Source organism: Hemicordylus capensis, chromosome 1 (genome assembly GCF_027244095.1).
Source record: "Hemicordylus capensis ecotype Gifberg chromosome 1, rHemCap1.1.pri, whole genome shotgun sequence".
Taxonomy (NCBI): Eukaryota; Metazoa; Chordata; class Lepidosauria; order Squamata; family Cordylidae; genus Hemicordylus; species Hemicordylus capensis.
The window spans coordinates 45,437,358-45,459,217 of record NC_069657.1 but is presented as its reverse complement, the minus strand read 5'-3'; the positions used below and the strand labels follow the sequence as shown (position 1 = coordinate 45,459,217).

Sequence of the window (21,860 nt, the reverse complement as noted above, 5' to 3'; positions counted from 1 at the left end):
TATACATCAAGCCCTCCATGGCTTGGGTCCAGGGTGCTTAAGAGAGAGCTTTCTTTGTCATGAACCTTGCCAGCTATTAAGATCATCTGAGGAAGTCTGGTTGTTGCCAGGCTCGTTTGGTGGTGACCCGGGACCAGGCCTTCTCTGTGGCTACCCAGAGGAATGCACAGGAATGCTCTCCCTGTTGAAATGGCATCTCCATTTCTGACTACTTTTAAAACAGCCCTCAGGATGCACCTGTTTTCTAGGCTTTTAACTGGAATTCATAATTGTTTGATTGTTTTTACTGTGTGACATTTTATTCTGTGAATTTTTTTTATTTTTACTCTGTTTTATATTGGGTTGTAAATTGTGAACACTGCCTAGAGATGTTATATATCAGGCAATATATAAATATTATTTTTGTTTACTCGGTCAGACAGGTGTTATTGACTGGTTTGTTTTATCCAGACATCAAGTCCTTCCCAAGGACCTGGGATGGCTGAATTTTATTATCAGTGTTGTTGCTGTTATTATTATAGATCTCATCGCAAAATATAGGCTGTCCCCATTAAAGTTGCTTTTTGTAATTGGCTGATCATGATTTCTGTGGCCCCTATGGTGTTGAGGTGCTCTTCAAGGTGTTTTGGAATTGCACCTAGGGTGCCAATTACCACTGGGATTATTTTGGTCTTCTTCTGCCACAGCCTTTCAATTTCAATTTTGTAGATCTTTGTGTTTTGTGATTTTTTTTCTATTTCTTTTTCTTCTATTCTGCTATCACCTGGTATTGCTATGTCGATTATTTTAACTTGTTTTTCTTTCTTCTCAACTACAGTTATATCTGGTGTATTGTGTGGCAGATGTTTGCCTGTTTGTAGTCGGAAGTCCCATAATACTTCTGCATCTTCATTTTCTACAACTTTTTCAATTGTATGGTCCCACCTATTTTTGGTCTCCTCCTCCTCCTCCTCCTCCTCCTCCTTCTTATTATTATTATCTTATTACTTATACTCTTATATATTCTTTTATTATTATTATTATTATTATTATTATTATTATTATTATATTCAATTTCAAATATGCTAGATAGATAGATAGATAGATAGATAGATAGATAGATAGATAGATAGATATTCCCAGCTGTGCCTTATGCAATTCTGCTTCTGAAGACTTAAATGAAAAACAAAATGTACTTCCTTTGCTGTAACTATTTCATACCAGTTGCCTAGCTGAGAGAACACAACAGTCAAAATAATTTCCCCGAATTTCAAAAATGAGATAGGAACGGTTTTATTCATGCTCTAGCCTATTCATTCCTATGGTTTTCATTGCTATGGTAAACATATTCATCCCTATGGTAAACATTCTTATACCAATAATGATCAGAAGATTCTGAAGAAAGGTTCTCTTCTACTAATTGTATTGCCTAGGGCTGGCCCATTATAATGTGCCGTGGCAGCCTGGCAGCAGGAGCAGTGGGCAGAGGCAGAGAAGTGAGTGGGCATCCAGGCAGGCGAGAGGGATGGGGAGTGCCTGCTCAGTCGCTCATCTGACCCAATAATCAGAGGCATGCCCACTCACAGGGTGGGGTTCAGGTGGCATGCGACCCAGGCCATTGGTGCTCCCCGGCTTGGTGCCACAGGTGACCTCATAGTTCACCTAGCTGGCACTGCAGGTTGGCCCTGGTGCTGCCTCCAACGGGACAGTCTTGCCCGCTGCAATTGGTGAGGGAGGTTCTTTGGAGGGCCCCCACACTAGCTTAAGAAAGGCCGGAGGGAACAAGGTTGATTGGGCCTTTTCAGCCGTGGTGCCCAGCCTACAGAATTCCCTGACCTGTCCTGTGTCTCTGCTTTGCTGTCTGTTGAAGACTTATTTCTTTCAGCAGACAGGAAACCTGCTTCTGTGTTTGATGGTAGTTGTATATTGAATTTTAATGGTCCTCTTGGCTGTGACCTGTATTGTATTTTAGATGGTTGTTGTTTTGATTTATTTGAGTGGGCACTTTTAAATATTGCTCTGGGCTATTTCATTGATCCCCCCCCCCGCTTTTATTGTATGTGAATTCCTGCTTGTAGCCTACTTCCCTTAAGGAAAGTAAGCTTATGATATCACCTGGCATTCTGTGTGTGTCTGTGTATCTCTGTGTTAGGGGTGTGCAGAACCGGTTCTATTTGAACCTGGTTCGAATAGAACCTGCTGGGTTTGACCGGTTCAGACTCAAATGGAACCAGACCCCCAAAAAGGGGTTCCAGTCTGTGTTCGAGCCAAACCAGCCTTGCTTCTAACAAACTGGTTCAAACCGATGGTTGAAGGGGGCATGCTTGTAAGGGGTAATCTGGTGAGGATTCTCCTTTACAAGAAAAAGGGGGAACCCTGAGTAGGGGTGTGCAAACAGGTTTGTAACCGAACTGGTTCGCCTTCAAACTGGTTCAGTTCGACAGTTTGGAGTCGAGCCGAACCACCCCAGTACAGCTCGACCCCAGACCGAATCTCCTCAGCCATTTGGGGGGTCCGTGGACCATATATATATATCCCACATCCCCTCCTCCAGGGGGCTTCTCAAAGGTGGCAGCGGGGGCTCCACAGAGGTTCCCCCTCCCCATGCTGGCCTCCGTTATTGCAGCCACTGCCCAGTTTGGGCGATCTTCAGCCCTTTGGGGTCTTTTCCCTGGTGTGGTGGCCATTTTGGAGGCCACCGCACATGCACAGTGGCCGCTGTGTGGCCAGGGCAGGGGCCATTTGCACATGTGCCATGGCCTCAATTTGTGCACGTGCTGCTGTCCCAGGGAAAAGGCCCAGAAAGGACTGAATACTGCCTGAACCCGAAGATGGCAGCAAAAATGAAGGCCAATGGGGGAGGGGGAACCTCTGCAGACACCGCCCACTGCCTCAGAGAAGCCCCCCAGAAGGGATAAGTTGAAACAATAATAATACTTTTTTAAAAATTGGTCTGCAAACCCCCCAGACCAAACCGAATCGGTGGGGGTGGGTGGGTGGGTACTGGAATGAACTGGCCTGGTGTGGTTCAGGTCCCATTCAGACTCAAACTGAACCAGGCCAGATGGTTCTGTGCATACCCCTGATCCCTGCCTACCTTTAAAAAGACCCTAATGGGGCGGCGAGAGATCACCTGCATGCGGCGCAACTCCTCTGAATTGTCCAGACTGAACCCGGCGCTCCAATGTGGCCCCGTCCAGACAATTCGGAGGAGCCTCACCAGCACACCACCTACAGATGACCTCTCATCACCCCATTAGGGTCTTCTTAACGCATAAACATTTGAGGCGCAAGTGGACTAACTTGTGAACTGCCAAACTGATTTGAACCAAATTTGCTATAGCTGTAGGGACACCCCGGGATGCTTCAAATTGTTCAGTTTGTAAAGATGTCATCTACCCCAGTTCAATATTGTGGACTTTAAAATGTTTGCACGTGTGCTAACTTGTGGACTGTCTAACTGAACCAAAATTGGTACAGTTGTAATGAGTGACACATAGGAGCACCATTAACAACAACAACAACAACAGCAGCAGCAACAACAACAACAACAACAAAGGCATGACAAGGTAGCAGGGATGATACACTGGAACATCTGCAAAAAATACAAGCTACCTGTAGCCAAAAATTGGTGGGACCATAAAATTGAAAAAGTGGTAGAAAATGAAGATGCAAAAATATTATGGGACTTCTGACTACAAACAGACAAACATCTGTCACACAATACACCAGATATAACTGTAGTCGAGAAGAAAGAAAAACAAGTCAAAATAATTGACATAGCAATACCAGGTGATAGCAGGATAGAAGAAAAAGAAATAGAAAAAATCACAAAACACAAAGATCTACAAAATTGAAATTGAAAGGCTGTGGCAGAAGAAGACCAAAATAATCCCAGTGGTCATTGGTGCCCTGGGTGCAGTTCCAAAAGACCTTGAAGAGCACCTCAACACCATAGGGGCCACAGAAATCACCATCAGCCAATTACAAAAAGCAGCTTTACTGGGAACAGCCTATATTCTGCGACAATATCTATAACAATTGACAATAAAATTCTGGCATCCTAGGTCCTTGGGAAGGACTCGATGTCTGGATAAAATAAACCAGTCAATAACACCTGTCTGACTGTGTAAACAAGAAATCATCATCATCATCATCATCATCATCATCATCATCATCATCGATTTCTATACCACCCTTCCAAAAATAACTCAGGGGGGTTTACACAGAGAAATAATAAATAAGATGGATCCCTGTCCCCAAAGGGCTCACAATCTAAAAAGAAACACAAGATAGACACCAGGAACAGTCACTGGAGGTACTATGCTGGAGGTGTAGTTTGATTATGTCAATGGCATAGTTTGAGATGATGTCATCCAACCTGATTCAAGTTGGTGGATGCATAAATGTTTGAGGTGTAAGTGGGCTAACTTGTGGACCGTCTAACCAATTTGAACTAAATTTGGTGCAGTTGCAGGGACACATAGGTTAGTTAACTACTCAATAGTGTAGTTTGTAATGATGTCATCCATCCTGATTCAAGATGGCAGACATGTGAATGTCTGAGGCACAAGTGGGGTAACTTGTGGACTGCCTAACCAATTTGAACCAAATTTGGTGCAGTTGCAGTGAGTGGCACAAAGGGACACCTGAATGGCATAGTTTATGATGATGTCTTCCATGGCAGTTCAAGATGGAGGACATGTACACGTTTGAGGCACAAGTGGACTAACCTGTGAACCACCTGATTTGATCCAAATTTGCTACAGGGGTAGGGACACATAGGGACGGCTCAAGGGTATAAGTTGTAATAATGTCATCCACTTTGATGGAAGATGGCAGACACATGAATAATCAAGGTGGAACTGGGCTAACTTGTGAACCACCTAACCAATTTGAACTAAATTTGCTACAGGTATGAACACATAAGGACAGCTCAAGGACACATAAGGACGGCTCAGGGGTGCAGTTTCTGATGAGGACCAATTCAAGATATGAACGTGTGAACGTTTAAGGCAGAAATGGGCTAACGTGAGGATGGTAATTATTAATTAAGTTTTTAGTGAAAGGAAAGTAGGCAGATTAGTTCTTGTTCCTTTAGAATAGAAAAGAGAGACACGTACACACACACATACCACTGCACAGCACCCTGCCAATGGAAGAGAAGGGCATGCACACTGCCTCTGTGCTAATGCACAGCCCATCCTTGCTAGCAAGCACAAAGCAGCTTCATAGCTAATAAATACTGTGTCAGAAGTGTCGTGCTAAGTTCCCCAGCATTTCCAATGGGGAAATTGGTGCTACAGCTCTGACACAATCCTTAGTAGCCATGGAGCCTTTCTCTACTTGCTAGCAGCATGGACAGGATTTGTAGTAGCACAGCACAGAGCCAGTACACACACCCAGCTCTTCCTTTGGCAGGACACTCCATAGTATATAAGTCATGCACGCAAGCGTGTACACACACACACACACACACACACACACACAAACACACACACGCTGTTGCCTTTGGACAAAAGCACCCTCTGTGCATTTCTCCATTATTATGTTTACTGACATTAGAAATCATGTCAGTAGGGAAGATCCAAGGAAATGCTATCATGACAGTCGAAGGCTGACATGTTTCCCTTGAGGAAAAGGATAATATTATTTTACTTGCCACAAGAAGTATCATGCTTTTGGGGACTCAAAATGAATCAAAATGAATTGGGCACCGAAGCATCAGCCTTTTATTGCTTTTACAGGAACGTCAATCTGTTGCTTTATTGAGCACTCCATGGCAGGTAATAAATGCAGGGATTTTTTGCAGTATAAGATAAAGAAGAGGCAGAATAGTTTGGAAAGGATGATGATGCAGATACAATCTTAAACTGTGTGTGATAACCCCCCACACAGCTGATGGGAGGCAAGTCATGAGTTTCAGGCTACTGCAGGCTCAGTAATCTCACACATAGTACCTCTGGATGTTACCCTGATACAGTATAAGGGCAGGGTGTGTGTGTGCAAGTTTCTCCTGCTTCCTGTTCCACCACATCACTTGAAATCAAACTCTTGCACCTTATCTGCCTGGAATATGAGTGAGCTATTCCCACAATGCAAGCATCCACAACTCCAAAGCAGGAGATATGGCAATTAGGAGGAACAAGAAGCACATGTAATTCCTGTTCCCTCTGCATGAAGTGGCATGGTGGTTGCAGAAGCCAGGAAGTAATATTTATCATGGGGATGTGAGTTTAAATCCTTGGTCAAGCTCTGAGGTAGGCCATAACTGGTGAGTCTAATTCTGGATCAGGCAGAACACATAGGCCACATTTGCACTTAACACGGGACTGAAGGTGGACCCAAGGTTTCGCTCCATACACCCCTTGCTCTCCTGTCCAAATTTGGATGTAACGGAGAGCAGGCTCTCTGCAGTCAGGGAAACTGCAGAGAGGAGGGGAAACTGGTTGTGTGGGCTTCCTTCTTGCATGAAGGGCAGCCCTGGCAGCCAATCACAACCGGAGAGAGTTGTGATCCCTCAACTCCTGTTCTAAACAGCCGAGCCTGCAGTGGTTGTTGTTATTAATTCAATTAATAATTCCACATTCAGATGTACTGCAGACTGCAGCTAACCTTGGGCTGGAGTGGCAAAACTCACTTCAACCTGAGGATTCAAATTGGAGTTTAGAAAAAAAAGAAAATCTCCGTTCACTCTCCTTGGGGAAGCAGAGTTTCCTGCATTTGGACATACAAGTTTGGGAACCTCTGGCCTCGTAACCTCTGATTTTGCATTACGTACAAATGCCGCCAGAGTTCACTGGTGGTCAGATAATGGGTAAAGCAGTCTGTGTTGCAACTTGGGGTGAGTCACTCAGACTGAAGGACCAAGCCTGTCACAAGTAGTGATGGGCGAACACTCTCACTCTAGCTAAAAACAAACAATTTCTTCCTTGTGTCTCCACATCAGGGGAAAATTGGGTTATTTTTCAGACTTGGTCTTAAAATCAGACTTGGTCTGCAGTCCTGCTCCTCCCTACAACCCCCTCCCCTTCAAAAAACCCACTTCCCTCCTACCTTTTATTTATGGTTTCCAGGGCAGCAAGCAGGAACAGAGGCAAATTCTCTCTAGGTTATTTAAAACAATGCTGCACAGACCCTTCCCCGCCTCTAAATGTAGTTTCTTCCCACAGGGGCTCTGGGGACTTGTAGGCTCTGTTCCTTGAAGCGGTCTTGGAAAGCTGATGATAGTATAAAGGGACTTGCTTCAGGGCACAGATGTGCCAGACCCTCCCCTTGTATTTCAGTGACACAACCTATTTGCATGTTCTCAACAAAATGACAACCTCTTTGAAAGGTCTCCATCGAAATAGATATCAATCAGTGAGTGCACCCTTATTTGATGCTGCCTTTCCTTAAACAGGAATCATGTACCAAACTGACAAAGCAAAATTGACTGAAGGAATAAAATGTACACACTGCAAAATAAATGAATGTGCTCTCTGTCAAGCCGATAACCTATCTAATTGTTTATTGACTCCTTTATAAATTAAGGAATAGTAAAAGATGCAGATTCTCAAAACAGCCAAGAAATAGACAGTGAAGAAGAAATATAACTAGAAAATCAAATAATTACTTTGCATAGTTGGGTAAAAATAACAGCATTGGCCAACAAATGAGACATAGGAACATAGGGACACAGGAAGCTGCCATATACTGAGTCAGACCATTGGTCTATCTAGCTCAGTTTTGTCTTCACAGACTGGCAGCAGCTTTTCCAAGGTTGCAGGCAGGAATCTCTCTCAGCCCTATCTTGAAGAAGCCAGAGAGGGAACTTGGAACCTTCTGGTCTTCCCAGAGCACCTCTATCCCCTGAGGGGACTATCTTACAGTGCTCACACTTCTAGTCTCCCATCACACTTCTAGTCTCCATATGCAACCAGGGCAGACCCTTCTTAGCTAAGGGGACAAGTCATGCTTGCTACCACAAGACCAAGCGATGAGTGCATGGAAGAAAGTTCTTTGCACATACAATGGGGGAGGGGCTATTTTCACCAGTCTCCCCTTCCATCTGCAACCTTCTGTGCCTCCTGAAAATATGTCTCTGAGGGATTCTCAGGGACATATTTTTAGGAGACACAGAGGGCTGCAGCAGGAAGGTTGGCAAAAATAGCCCCTCTCGTGTTGCATGCTCTAACTTTCTTCTGTGCATGTGACATTAGTCCAGGTGTTGACCAGTATTTGTAAAGGTTAACAAAAAAGCACAACCCAGCACTTTGCGGGGGGGGGGGGGCATAAATAAAGTGACAATATCACCTGCAAGTCTTTGATAACGTCATCACCACCACTTAGCTGATTTGCATTGTTTTGAATTGTTAGTGTAAAAGCCACCACAACCCCAGTATGGTTGAGGATAGTCCCCTGCTTGTCTGGGCCAGCTGTGCACCATAGTGTCCAGTTCATGCCTACCACAGAGGCACCTCTGGAAGGGAGCAGGGGCAAATCATGTGAAGAGATGGCAAGAGGCCCCAAAGTACATAGCGCTCTCGCAATAGTGGGTGAGAACCAATAACATTTCATATGAAGCACCTCTGCTCAGAGATGATGCAAAAAGCACATGGAATGGATTTCCCTGCTGTCCCTAAATTGATTCACCAACCCACATCACCACCCCCTGATTTCTATGCTTTCAGAACTGTGTTGTCCTCAGATCTTTTTCCCCTCTGGACACATCAGCATTCTGTTCTACCAGCCACTCATTTGGACTGCACGTCCTGCATGCTCCCCATATATCAGGAACACAGCAGCCAGTTCCCAGAATTAGTCCCCATTTGAGCATATCGCAGATAAAGCTTGCACAATAATGGTACCGATGCTACTGCCTTAGGCTGCTGTGACTAAGCATATTTCCCTAGAAATGTGTTCCCTTGAAATCCAATGGCTGATCTAAATGGTTTTCAGTTTAGAGTGCTGATAGCTTTTTATCATGTTAAGGCCGATATACTGGCGGCGCAGTATGCATCATGGATCCACACCAAATTCTTCTCTCCAGACCTTTTTATTGCATAGATTAAAAGAAAATTGCAAATTACAAATAAAGAACAGACATGTTGACGTACAGACGTCAACTTCAGTGTTCCATGTCTTACTGTTTAAAATCCACACTCTTGTATCCCAGTTACTCTCCCTAAATCTAATCAGGCACCTGATTGGCATGTAGAAAGGGCGGGGGGGGGGAGAGGTGGAAATTGATGACTCACAGCTTTGCCTGCTTAACACTAGCTCTGACAGAAAAACAGAAAAAAGAGGGAGGGTGTAAACTAAATTACTGCTTACCTTTTAATAGCCTATATACTTTAAGATTTCTTTCAATTCTTCCTTACCATTGACCCCCAACTGTAACTTGTCTAAATACAATGCTTCCCTTATCTTTCTTTTGAGCGTACACAGCTCAGACTCCAGATGCTTATTTTAAGAAGCCTTGTTTTTCCATTGTGTTTATTTTTTCTATGGTCCAACCATGGCCTTGTTCTGTTTATATGTTTTGGCATCTGCTAAGTGTTCTTTGAATCTAGTAACCAAATGTCTTCCTGTTTCCCCCATATAATTTTCACCACATTCTGTACAGGTAATTTTGTAAATAACTCATTTTTGTTTGCAGATCCCTTCCCCATGTTCACTAACTGGGCAGGCTTTAATTTCACACTTGGTATTATATAGTTTAGATCAGGGATTCTCAACGTTGGGTCTCCAGATGTTACTGGACTTCAACTCCCATAATCCCCAGCCCCAGTGGCCTTTGGTTGGGGGTTATGGGAGTTGAAGTCCAATAACATCTGGGGACCCAACGTTGAGAATTCCTGGTCTAGATCTTACTAACTGCTGTTTCAAAGTCTTGGTGGTTGTGCATACTATGTTAGCCTTGATCCAGTGTTCCCTCTAACAAGGATTCCCAGATGTTGTTGTCTACAACTCCCATAATCCCCAAGCAAAAGCCATTGCAGCTGGGCATTCTGGGAGTTGTAGTCAACAACATCTGGGAATCCCTGTTAGAGGGAACAGTGCCTTGATCCCATGTGTTCTTAAACTTTTCTGGCACTGCCTAATAATGTTAGAAATAAAAGGGATCTTAAGCACTGGTAAACCTGCCGCATATTTGGATCCTCCTGTTCTTAAGGGGAATGTATACCCATTTGTTTCTGCTAGATTCCTAGCTTTTTCTATAGCCTGTCCCTTATGTTCCTGTGATAAAACTTCAGCTGCTGAAGTTTTCACTGTTTGGACTTTGATTGTTAAAGGGTGTGCTGAATTGCTATTTATAATTAAATTCCTTTTAGCTGGTTTTCTATCCTATTTATTCTGTTTAGTCTGTAGGTTACCCTTCCCTAGACAAATTTCCAGAAAGGGTAACTACCCTTGACTATCTGGTGTCTCTCGTCAAATTTATACTCCTTCCCCTATTCATGCTATCAAATACCTTATCTGCTTGTTTTTTTATTTATTTTCGTCATGATAATTATAATGAAAGGCCTGAGAGGAGAGAAAAGAGAGAGGCTTGGCCATGGGTAACCGATTGGTCCCTCTTTTAGCTATCAGTTACATGCATAATTTGGAAAGTAAATATATCACTGAGGATGTGATCTTATACAAGAGATACATTGATGATGTAATTCTCATAATCTCAGTTTGGTAGGACAGGAGGCTCCATCAGAAAGCCCCCATTCCCTTCTAATCAGATTATCAATTTCTAAAAATACATATCAATTATATTAAACAATCTAGCATAATGAATAGATATACTGATACAATATCAGGCAGCTCATACACTTTCCAAAGTTATAATTTACTTTTTCCAGGTGATTATTTCTAGGGTGTGTGTGTGTGTGTGTGTGTGTGTGTGTGTGAGAGAGAGAGAGAGAGAGAGAGAGAGAGAGAGAGAGAGAGAGAGAGAGCCATACAAACAACTCTACTGATATGAAGACGGGGGTAAAATGAAAACAAAATACACATAATTATCCACATTAATAATCTAAACAAAAAATCAAATTATGGATTGTCCTGTCTGATTTTGATTTGACTAGCACATTAAAAGGTAACTTTCTTATTTCATCTTGAACTATAAGCACAGCTCCAGCACAGCACAGGACTGCTCCACTGGCTATTGCTGGTATCTACTTTATGTTTTTGTTTTTAAGATAATAATGATGATGATGATAATTATAATATAATATAATATAAATTAATAATTAATACTAATAAAATCTGTTAGCTGCCCCATTACAAATTGTTCTCTGGGCGGCTTACAACACTACATTAAAACATGGATTAAAACACACATTAAATCATAACAGACCAAAAAAAAAAAAAGGGGCGGGGGGAGAAAATACAAAATACAATACAAAAATAATTTTTAAAACTTTTAAAAATATCAGTTACAATCCAATCACAATTTCTTGAATTTTAAATTTTAAAAGGCCTGAGTGAACAAAAAGGTCTTTACCTAGTGTTTAAAAGTCACTGGGTATCTCTCAGCCTAACCTACCCCACAGGGTTGTTGTGAGGATAAAAATAATCATGTGCTCCTCGGAGAAAGAGCAGGATATACATGTAAAAATACATACATACATACATTCATAAAAGAACAGAGTGATTAAGGGATGGTAAGCCCCTTCGGGGGCAGGGAACCATTTTATTTAAGTTTTATTTCTGCGCAAACTGCTTTGAAAACTTTGGTTGAAAAGCAATAAGGCAAGGCTACAACACCTGGGGCTATTTAGTTTAGAAAAAAAGACGACTGCAGGGAGAAATGATAGAGGTCTATAAAATCATGCATGGTGTGGAGAAAGTGGATAGAGATAAATTCTTCTCCCTCTCACATAACACTAGAACCAGGGGTCATTGCATGGAATTCATTGCCAGGAAATTTAGGACCAGCAAATGGAAGTACTTTTTCACACAACGCATAATCAACTTGTGGAATTCTCTGCCACAAGATGTGGTGACAGCCCACAACCTGGATGGCTTTAAGAGGGATTTGGAAAACTTCATGGAGGAGAGGTCTATCAACGGCTACTAGTCGGAGGGCTGTGGGCCACCTCCAGCCTCAAAGGCAGGAGGCCTCTGAGTACCAGTTGCAGGGGAGTAACAGCAGGAGGGAGGGCAAGCCCTCCATTCCTGCCTGTGGCATCTGGTGGGCCACTGTGTGAAACAGGATGCTGGACTAGATGGGCCTTGGGCCTGATCCAGCAGGACTGTTCTTATGTTCACTATATCAATATGCATGGTGGTGGTAGTAATAGTAATAGCAGTAGTATAAATGAAAGCAAAACTAAAAAAAAAAAAATGAAGTTAGTTTTGCTTTTGCTTCCAGCAGCACCCAGAGCAGCATCTTGTTTCTTTTGCTGAGCTGCGGAGGTTGGAAGTGTTCATAGAAAATCCTTAGTCTCAATAATGATAAGTTGTAGCTATTAGGAACTGCCACTGGTGCTATGAGAAGCTGCAGTTGGCTGGGGCTTCCCACCATGTGCAAATTTTTATATATGCAATAATATATACAGTACACACATATATCTCACACGTGATGGTGATCTGCAAACAAGTTTCCTTGCCATTTCATGAAGGAGCTGTGTAATAAATGCAGACTTGGGGTCAAACTTCACATTAGCCCTGCTAACTGGGCAAAGAGGCACCTTTTAACATAGTGATTCTCTTTATTTAGCAGTGGGAGAGTAACTGGCCCTAGCCACCCCCAGCACAGTACCTCCAGTGACGGTTGCTGGTGTGTATCTCATGTTTCTTTTTAGAATGTGAGCCCTTTGGGGACAGGGATCCATCTTATTTATTTATTATTTATCTGTGTAAACTGCCCTGAGCCATTTTTGGAAGGGTGGTATAGAAATCGAATTAATAATAATATTATTATTTCTTGTTTACACGGTCAGACAGGTGTTATTGACTGGTTTGTTAAAGCAAGAAATAATAATAATAATAATAATAATAATAATAATAATAATATAATTATAATCATAATATTATATATAATGTTGTATTATATATATATATATAATATTATAATAAATTAATAATAATAATAATAATAATAATAATAACAACAACAACAACATTAAGGATGTGCTTAATACAGAAGGTTTCTTGATCAGCTGGATCAGTGGTGGGGGTGGTGCTCTGGACTGATGCCATGCCCTGGGCAGAGTCTGGGCTTTAACCTTCCCCCCATCCTGCCATACTCTTTAGCCAGACTGGACCCCTCTAACGCTGCTATTTGGCTTAGAATGGAAGTCCCGATTCGCCGCAATGGGAGCTTTCCCGCCAATGGCAAAGAGCGGCTGGAGGGTCTGCTGTGGCAGGAGCAAAGAGTTAAAGCCTCTTCTCCCCATACCATGGTCCCTTTCTGCAAGGAAACCCAATCTGGCTGCTATTTAGTTTAAAAGAAACAAACACAGCAGTGCTAAGCACATGTGTAACGTAATGTGAAGTTTGACACTCAGCAGCAATTTTCACGTTTGCTTGCTTATAATTAAGGTTGAAGTTAATTTTCATATTCCTATATTAGGCTTCAGGTTAAAGGAAAATATCTATGAAATACTGACCTGATTTTCTTGATGTCCTGGAAGACTCCTCCCATTGCAACAGTTAGTGCGAGTTTTTTGTCTTTCCCTAACAGCACATTCCCATTATGTAACAATGCCTTTGTGACATCATGTGGCATCAGCCAATCGGGTATGGTGACATCATTATACCACAGGTCTGCAAGATGGCATCATTGGAACAATGTGGTGTGTTGTCTTCAGACATTTCCAAATATTCCAATAGAAATATTTTCCACCTTTTTGCATCTGCTTGACTACAATATTTGAATGATATTAAATGTCCTTTATTGATCCCTCCTCCTCAATCAAATAGTTCTGTTCAAATCTTTGTGGCTTTTAAGTAAACTTTTGAAATATGTCTACAGTAGACCTGTTTTCCATGAATGTGTCTTTCCTTTTAAAGCCATCTAGACTAGTAACCAGCGTGGCAAGCTCTGTCAGTGAATTCTGTAAACCAATTATGCACTGTGTGAAGAAATGCTTTCTTGGATCTGTTCGTCAAGTCCTGCCAATCACTTTCACGAAAGGACCCCCAGAATTCTAGATAAATGGGAGGAAAAGCTTCTATCACTTTTTCTGCATAAGCGTTTAAACCTTGAACATGCCCCCCCCCACCACCACATGGTCTTTCCCTCCTAATGTAAAGGGCCCCTAAAGTGTTAGCCTTTCTTCACATGGAAAGTCCCTGCTCATTTTAATCCTGGGGTGGATAGTTCAGTTTCAATCCTGAGGTGGATAGTTCAATAGAAACACAGACCTAGTGTGTAGCAGCTGTGAAAAAGGCAAAATCCATGCTAAGAATCGGGAAAGGGAAAAGGATTGAAAATAAAACCACCATGATTGTAAAACTTTTTTTAAAAAATCTATTATGTGGCCACACATTAAATATTATATACAGTTCTGGTCACCATATATCCAAAAAGATATTGTAGAGCTTGAAAAAGTACAATTTTCTGGTGGCAGAGGGTGAGGGGAAGAATCTAGTTCATTGCTTTTCAGAAAACCCACATTACTGTTAGATAATAGGGAGTAGGTGAACCAATATCTGATATTGTATAAGGCATCTTCTTGTAAATGATGCTAAAGTTGATATATTTTGAACTTCAGAATCCCTTTTCAAGTCCAAAATTTGTCATATGATGAGACCCACACTGTGTAATACTAGGCAGGTCAGCTCATTGACCTATTGAGGTCAGTGGAGCTTACTCTCAGGTGCACAGGCCATCAGCCTTAAAGACTGCACAGATTAAGTAACCAGTTCTCGTGGCTAGAACATTAAAAGAAGTGAGGCATAATATAAAAAGGAACAGAAAAAAGGGAATTTGTCTACCCTGTTCTCAGCAATTTGTTTTGTATTTGCCACACACAAAAACTGCCACCAGTCTTTTCTCCTCACTTACCTGGGGCCCACAGTATTAATGACTTTCAAAAGCCATAGCATAACTCTGCAGTTGCTGCTTGTCTTTAAACAAACAAAGAACAGCGTACCACCTTTATGCAATGATGCTTCCATGCAGAACTGTTGTGTATGATATCATTGTACCTGATTGGGTGATGTCACATGCTGTCATAATGGTATTGTTACATAATGACACTGTGCTCACTGTTTAGGAAGACAAAAGGCTAGCACTAACTTTTGCAATGGAGACAATCTGCAGGATATCCGGAAAATTAGGCCAGTATTTCATAGACATTTTCTTTTAACTTGAAGCCTACTACAGGGATATGAAAATTAACTGCAGCCTTAAATATAAACAAGTGAAGAAGAGTAATATGGCCGAGGATCAAACTACAAATTCCATTGAGCATGTGCTTAGCAATGATATATTTCTTTCTTTTAAATGCCATAGCAACTGCATTGGGTTTCCCTGTAAATTGGGACTGTACCATGGGAAGAGGGGGGTGTTTTATGTGGGCTTCCCTCAGAAACTCAAAGCAATCTTATGTTTATTTAACTAAGCTTTATTCAGAAACAACTCCATTTTTCTCCTCCTCCCTTTCCCCTCCCTTTTCTTTCTGACTCCTCCCCCACACTCTCTACAGGATCTCCACTGGGACAAACATCCAAACAACAAAATACAAAAGATTACTGGATAGCAAAAACAGGAGGCTTAACTCAGCTATAGCTTCCCCTCTGGTTGCTATTTGCCATGTGGGTGGAAAGCTCCCAGTAATGCCAATGGCCTTTTATTCCAAGCCAAATAGCAGTTTTGGAGGGGTCCAGTCTGGATTGGGGGTGTGGCGGGCGGGGGAGGGTTAAAGTCCAATCTCTCCCTATGGCATGGCCTTAATCCACAGAGCCCCCACCCTTGGAGTTCTCCACACAGCAGGTTTTACTGCAAGTTTTCTGGGAAGCTTTACTGAGAACTCAAGAGTTATCCCAAAAACCCGACGTAAAAAGTGGATTTTTTAACCCCGGATATAAATCAGGCTGTACCCTAACGGGCACTGAAAAACCCAAATTGTGTGTGAAGTGCTCCCTGATAGCTCTCAGGGATGTTGGGGTCGATCTGCCCGATATGTGAACACACACCCTCCATTCCGGAGGAATTGAGAGCTAAAGGGCTTTAAAAGCCCTGTGTGGAAAACTCCCTGGTCCAGCGGATCCAGAAACAGACTGCATTAAGCACATTCTTAGGTATCGTGAAATTTAACCCTGAGTCTGCATACAAGGCTGATCGAGAGCTGCTTTATACATTCATTACACAGCTTCATACATTCATTGCATTGTGACTCTGCTAACTGAACAAAGAGGCCCCTCTTAAAGTAGTGTTTCTCTTCTATTTAGCAAGGGGAAAGCAAGTGGCCTGCCCTATCCATTCACAGCACAGCATCTCTCCAGTGGCTGTTGCTGGTTTGTCTACCATATATTTCTTCTTAGACTGTGAGTCCTTTGGGGACAAGGAACCATCTTTATGTATGTATGTATGTATGTATGTATGTATTATTTATTGCTCCATGTAAACCACTTCGAGAACTTTGGTTGTAAAGTGATATATACATATACGTAGTAGTAGTTCCTTCATGAAATGTCAAGAAAGCTCTGTGTATCAGGCCTGCTCAACTTAGGCCCCCCCCAGCTGTTTTTGGACTACAACTCCCATAATCCCCAGCCACAGTGGCCAATAGCCAGGGATTATGGGAGTTGTAGGCCAACATCTGCAGGAGGGCCAAAGTTGAGCAGCCCTGGAGATCATCATGTGTGTGGTACAACCTAGGTATATATCACGGCCTATATCAGAAGTCTGCCTGTGGTGGGAAGTGCCCTAACCAGCTGCAGCTTCTCATAGCATGGACTCACCCATTTGAAGCTTCTGTAATCCAGTGGCAGTTTCTAAGGGCTGCAAGTTATCTTCATTGAAGCTGAGTCTTCAGCATTTTGACTTGCAAATGCTTTGTGAGAAGTTTGTGAGATCCTAATGGAAGAAGACTAGCCATTTACCACTGCAGTTGGGAGACTCTTAAGAGGATCATTGTACCGAGAAGAACATTTAGAGTTTATCTGGATCAGGCATATACATGGCTGTAGTACTTCATCCTGATTAAGGCTCATGAATAAGATATCTTGAAAGAGGCTAAGGGACCAGTTACCCAAAGAGTTATTCAGTGCCCCTGAGTGATTTCACAGCTGTGCAATTCACTAAGCAGAGCTGTTTAGTGTTTCTGAGCTACACCGTAGCTTTGCTTTTCAGAATTGTTTGGTACTCTGGAGTGACTTTTGCCGTTAAAGGCCTTTTAATGATGCAGTATTTTTGAGTTATATTCTTGGAATTAAAATACTATTCCTGTTATTGGCGAACATGATGCACAGCCTTCTGGCAGAGGAACGCTCCACCCCGGGGCTGCTGTAGATTCATAAGGCAGCCCCCAACATTGTTAAGAGTGAGTGATTGTGCAAGCAGTGCTATTCCAGTGACTCCCTATTTGCCACAAGAGGAACAACTGTTTGCACGTCCACTCATTCTCAGCAGCATCAGGGCTGCCTTGCAAATTTGCAGCAGTCTTGGGGTGGAGCATTCCTGTCAACTATAATGATGATAATGTTGGCTGACATGATGTGCATGTCAGAACGCCGTGCATTATGTCAGCCAATGTGATTGTATATGCAGATTTATATATCACTTTTTAATGCAGAAAAAGAAATGAGATGGTTCCCTGTTCCAAAAAGGCTCACAGTCTAAAATGAAACATAATCTAGACACTCGGCAGAAGCATTGGAGGGATGCTGTGCCGAGTTTGGATTATGAGTGACCTTTGGGTGTATCAGGCTGAGAAAGCATTGCCTTTGGAAGCCTTTTATAAAAGGGGGAAATGGATGATTATCTAGGGCTTTAAGTTATTCTCATCCATTAAGTTATTCTCACCCAGAGACTTGTCTTTTGGGCGGTATACAAATGTATTTAAATAAGTAAGTAAGTAAGTAAATAAAACCCAGCTGCTATTTGCTGAAATGTACATAAATATAAATAGATTGAATTATAAAGCTGTGTCAGCTACTATGCAGTTTTGATTTTCAGTCCAAAATTATTGATTTTGGGGTGGAGTGGGGTGGGGGTGGGGACTGTGTGCAGAAATACTTAACGTTTTCTTAACCCCACCCCCACCGCTTCAATATTCTCCATCAAAAAGGCACTAGGTCTAGATGGCCACTGCCATCCACAGAGATGGCACGTAAATTGTGGAAGGAAGCAAGGAAGGGATATAGATGATCCCTGCTGTCACTGCCAGCAAGTAGTAATAAGCCTCCCCTTGTCCCTTTTGAAGAAATGCATCCCCACCCCCCGAATAATTACCCTGTTTAGTCCCCAAACCCAGATTCTTCAAATTTTGCTGAAACTGCTGTTTGGCCTATTTCATCCTGAACCCACTTTCACTTCCAAATTTCACTGAAACGACTTCTAAGATAATGTTTTGACTCACTCAGGTTAACTTAGCTGCTTCTACTGCTGCTGCTGCTTTGACAGAATCTCACCCCCCACCCCCACGAATGGGACGACATAACACAACTGTGCTATGCACAGTCATTTAGAGCTGGCTACATGATAACATTGCTGAGTGCAAGTGAAGTCTCTCAGAAAAAAAGCGAGAACACACTAAGTAAATGAAGAACTTTCGCAAGCAATGCTGGAAAATTGCAGAAAGGGGGAGTGTGTCTTTTGACACTGCAAAAAAAATGTTTTAACAAGAGGGATAGTATTAACTCAGCACTATACAATTACAGTGATTATTTTTTTCCAAATCACTCTTCATTTATTCTATATTGTGATCCTTATCTGGTTCCTATTCCTGGCAAGGGACTGTAGCAGCATCGCCCATGTGGCCAGAATGCTGAGCTTTGCATTCCTTCTCTATATATAATTATCCTGGTGTGCCTTGGAATGTGCGTCCCAGCGCCCAGCTGATTGGCTGGGTGGCAGACACACCTGATTGGCTGAGGCGCACCCAGGAGGATTGGTCGCCGCCGCAGCGGGCCCGGCCACAGGGGCCAGAGGCGGTGGCGGGCCTGGCCCAGCCGTGGAGGCAAGGCCCAGGAGGGGGGAAAGAAAGTGTGGGGGCAGAAGTGGTGGTGGGGAGGAGAGGCGGCTGGGCACGGAAGCGGAGACTGGGGCAGAAGGTACGGGGGGGGAGAGGTAACCACCAGCCCCAAAGAGCGCACAGATGCTCTGTGCGGGGTCGGCTAGTATCTTAGAATCTTGGGTTCTATCCACCCCTCTCTATTTTTGCCAAAACTCTGTTATACCAACAATATCTGTACCTGCCGGCTAGCAAACCAACTGGTGGTGGAAATGTGTAGCAAAAATCATTCATTGAAGAAAGGTCATTCTCCTTCTTCTTCTCTTCTGTTTTTTTTGCTGTATGCATTTGTATATATAGCAAGGAAACAACCCACTTATAGCCTTTGTCTGGCATTGCCTTTCCTAGATGATGGAGGTTATGAGTGTGAATTTGAAACTTTTTAATGCTGAAAGAGAGTATTTTGAATCTCACACAGCAATTATGTTTGCTGCATGCTCCACCATATTCCTGTAGCAAACACCTAAAGTAATAAAATAAAATAAAATAAAATTGAAATAATTTCGAGCGGGGAGCTTGTCTTGTGGTAGCAAGCATGATTTGTCCCCTTAGGTAAGCAGGGTCTGCCCTGGTTGCATATGAAAGGAAGACTAGAAGTGTGAGCACTGTAAGATATTCCCCTTAGGGGATGGACCCGCTCTGGTAAGAGCAGAAGGCTCCAAGTTCCTTCCCTGACATCTCTAAGAGAGATGAGAGAGAACTGAGAGAGATTCCTGCCTGCAACCCTGGAGGAGCCATTGCCAGTCTGTGAAGACAATACTGAGCTAGATAGACCAATGGTCGGACTCAGTATATGGCAGCCTCCCTATGTTGCTATGTTATTTTCCTATATGTTCTATGCTATTGACCATGTGAAGTTAACTTTCTCATCACTTTGGTTAAAGAAAAAGCAACTTTACCATCTTCACTGTTTGTTCCAAGGCTTATATTGCAATTTGGTGTCATAAGATGTAGTGTCCTTCCGGCATTGTTGCATGTGGCATATGGTAGTCTTCATTTTTCATTCATTCACTGGGTTTGTGTTGGCAGGCTGACATCAGTCATAGACCATAGGGCCAATAGGCTAATATAAAGGTGAGGGGCATCATGGGGGCCTCTTTAAGGGGGATGAGGGCCAATACATTCTTGGGATGGGCACACTGGTCTTGCCTTTCCAGGCTGGTGGCATCTGGAGAGGCTGAAGAACCTGTGGTGCTACCTTCCTCTGAGACTCATCTCCATGAAATGGTCTGAGAATATCACTGTCAGTGGTCAGGCTATCAAATGTATTGGGGTCTCTGCTTTTGCATACACCGAATGGAAGCTGCAGTCAGGCAATAAAGATATGGCCTTTTTATAGCTCCTTCCAGACACTGGCTGACATGATGGGGAAAGTTACAAAGCATCATACCATTGTAATTAAAAGGGCAAGTTAGGCAATGCCTAACTTAATTTCCATATGTCTACTTTGAGTAATTTTCCTCACCATATCAGTCACTGATATATTTCATTATCATTGCAAATTACCACGGGGTGGGGGGGCCGTGGGGAATCCAAACTAAGAAGGAGAGGGTTGCATTTTATTCTTAGTGCCATCTGCTGGCAAGCTGAGGCAATCCATGCAATGACAGAGAAAGAAGAGCTCTCTCTTTTTCATACTCCTTTTATTCTGACTTGAAAAAGAAAGAGCCCTTTCACTGTTGTTTCACAGATTGCCTCAGCTTACCAGCAGATGGCACTAAGACTATAATACATACACAACTTCTTTCTTTTTAGTGTGGATTCCTGTGTTTTTCTCCACGGTGAGGTGCGCTGATGTTGAAATACATCAGCGTCTGAAAGGGTCCTCTAAGTTAATCTGGTGTCCTTCGCTGTAAGGCTCTGAGGCCAGTGGCAGCCTCCATGAACCCTAAGTGCGGCTCCCTAATTGTTTATTGGGCTTCTGTGCTGCTTCGGCCAAAGACAAATACGCTGCACAATCCCCCTGGCGCCATCCAGGGATGGCCATTCTCATCGTGCAGTGCTGGGCTTTGCCCAACTCCAGGTGGCGGTGGGGGGCCTTTAAGGGAAACAGAACCCTCTTGGCCTCGTCACCATCTTGAAAAATGTGCATAGAGTGCTAGGAAGTGTAGCCCTCCCCAGTGCTTTCCTCTAGAGCTCGTAAGAGCGGGCTCCGTCTCTCTTAAAGAGCTCCTTCCAGCACTTTTTGGCAAAAATTTTGCAGCCTAGACCTAAAGGCCTTTGGAGCACACACTCCCACACACTGCAAGCTAAGCACCATCCCCCTACACACACACACACACACACACACACACACACACACACACACACACTGTGACACACACAGAGGCTATTCTCACGATGGGGGAAAACCGGGCTAAAGAAACCCAGCCCAGTTTCCCCCCATCGTGAGAACCAACGGGCTCGCAGGAGAGACCGGTGGTTCTCTGGCGGCTAGCGCACCAAAGCAGCCCTGCCCTTAGCCCAGGTTAGCAGAGCGAACACTCGGCTAACCTGGGTTTCCAGATTGGTTTCCAGATTGTGTGCCGCAATGGTGCTGCTCTACGCCATGGCGACACATGAGGAGACTCTCGCCGGGAGGATGCAAGCAGCCTTCCAGGTTCGGAGGTCTCTCCAGGATGTCCTGCGCACTCGTGCGGGGCATCCTGGAACTTCCAGGGGCTGTGTGGGCCCCGATCCCTGCCGCCCCTGTTGGCTCCATGACGGTGCCGGCAATCG

The 21,860-nt window shown here is 43.3% G+C and overlaps 1 protein-coding gene and 1 long non-coding RNA gene across 48 annotated transcripts in view; one reads left to right on the top strand and one right to left on the bottom strand.

Moving 5' to 3' along the window:
- Positions 1-15,090, bottom strand: part of LOC128323001 (uncharacterized) — a 76,156-nt gene extending 61,066 nt beyond the window's left edge. For both annotated transcript variants that reach the window (XR_008306140.1, XR_008306141.1), the window contains exons 1-2: positions 14,969-15,090; positions 13,569-14,108 (exon numbers count right to left, since the gene is read on the bottom strand). This is a non-coding gene — a long non-coding RNA (uncharacterized LOC128323001). The remainder of the gene's footprint in view (positions 1-13,568; positions 14,109-14,968) is intronic.
- Positions 1-21,860, top strand: part of NRXN3 (neurexin 3) — a 1,829,497-nt gene that overhangs the window by 775,114 nt on the left and 1,032,523 nt on the right. The gene's annotated exons all lie outside the window — the stretch shown is intronic.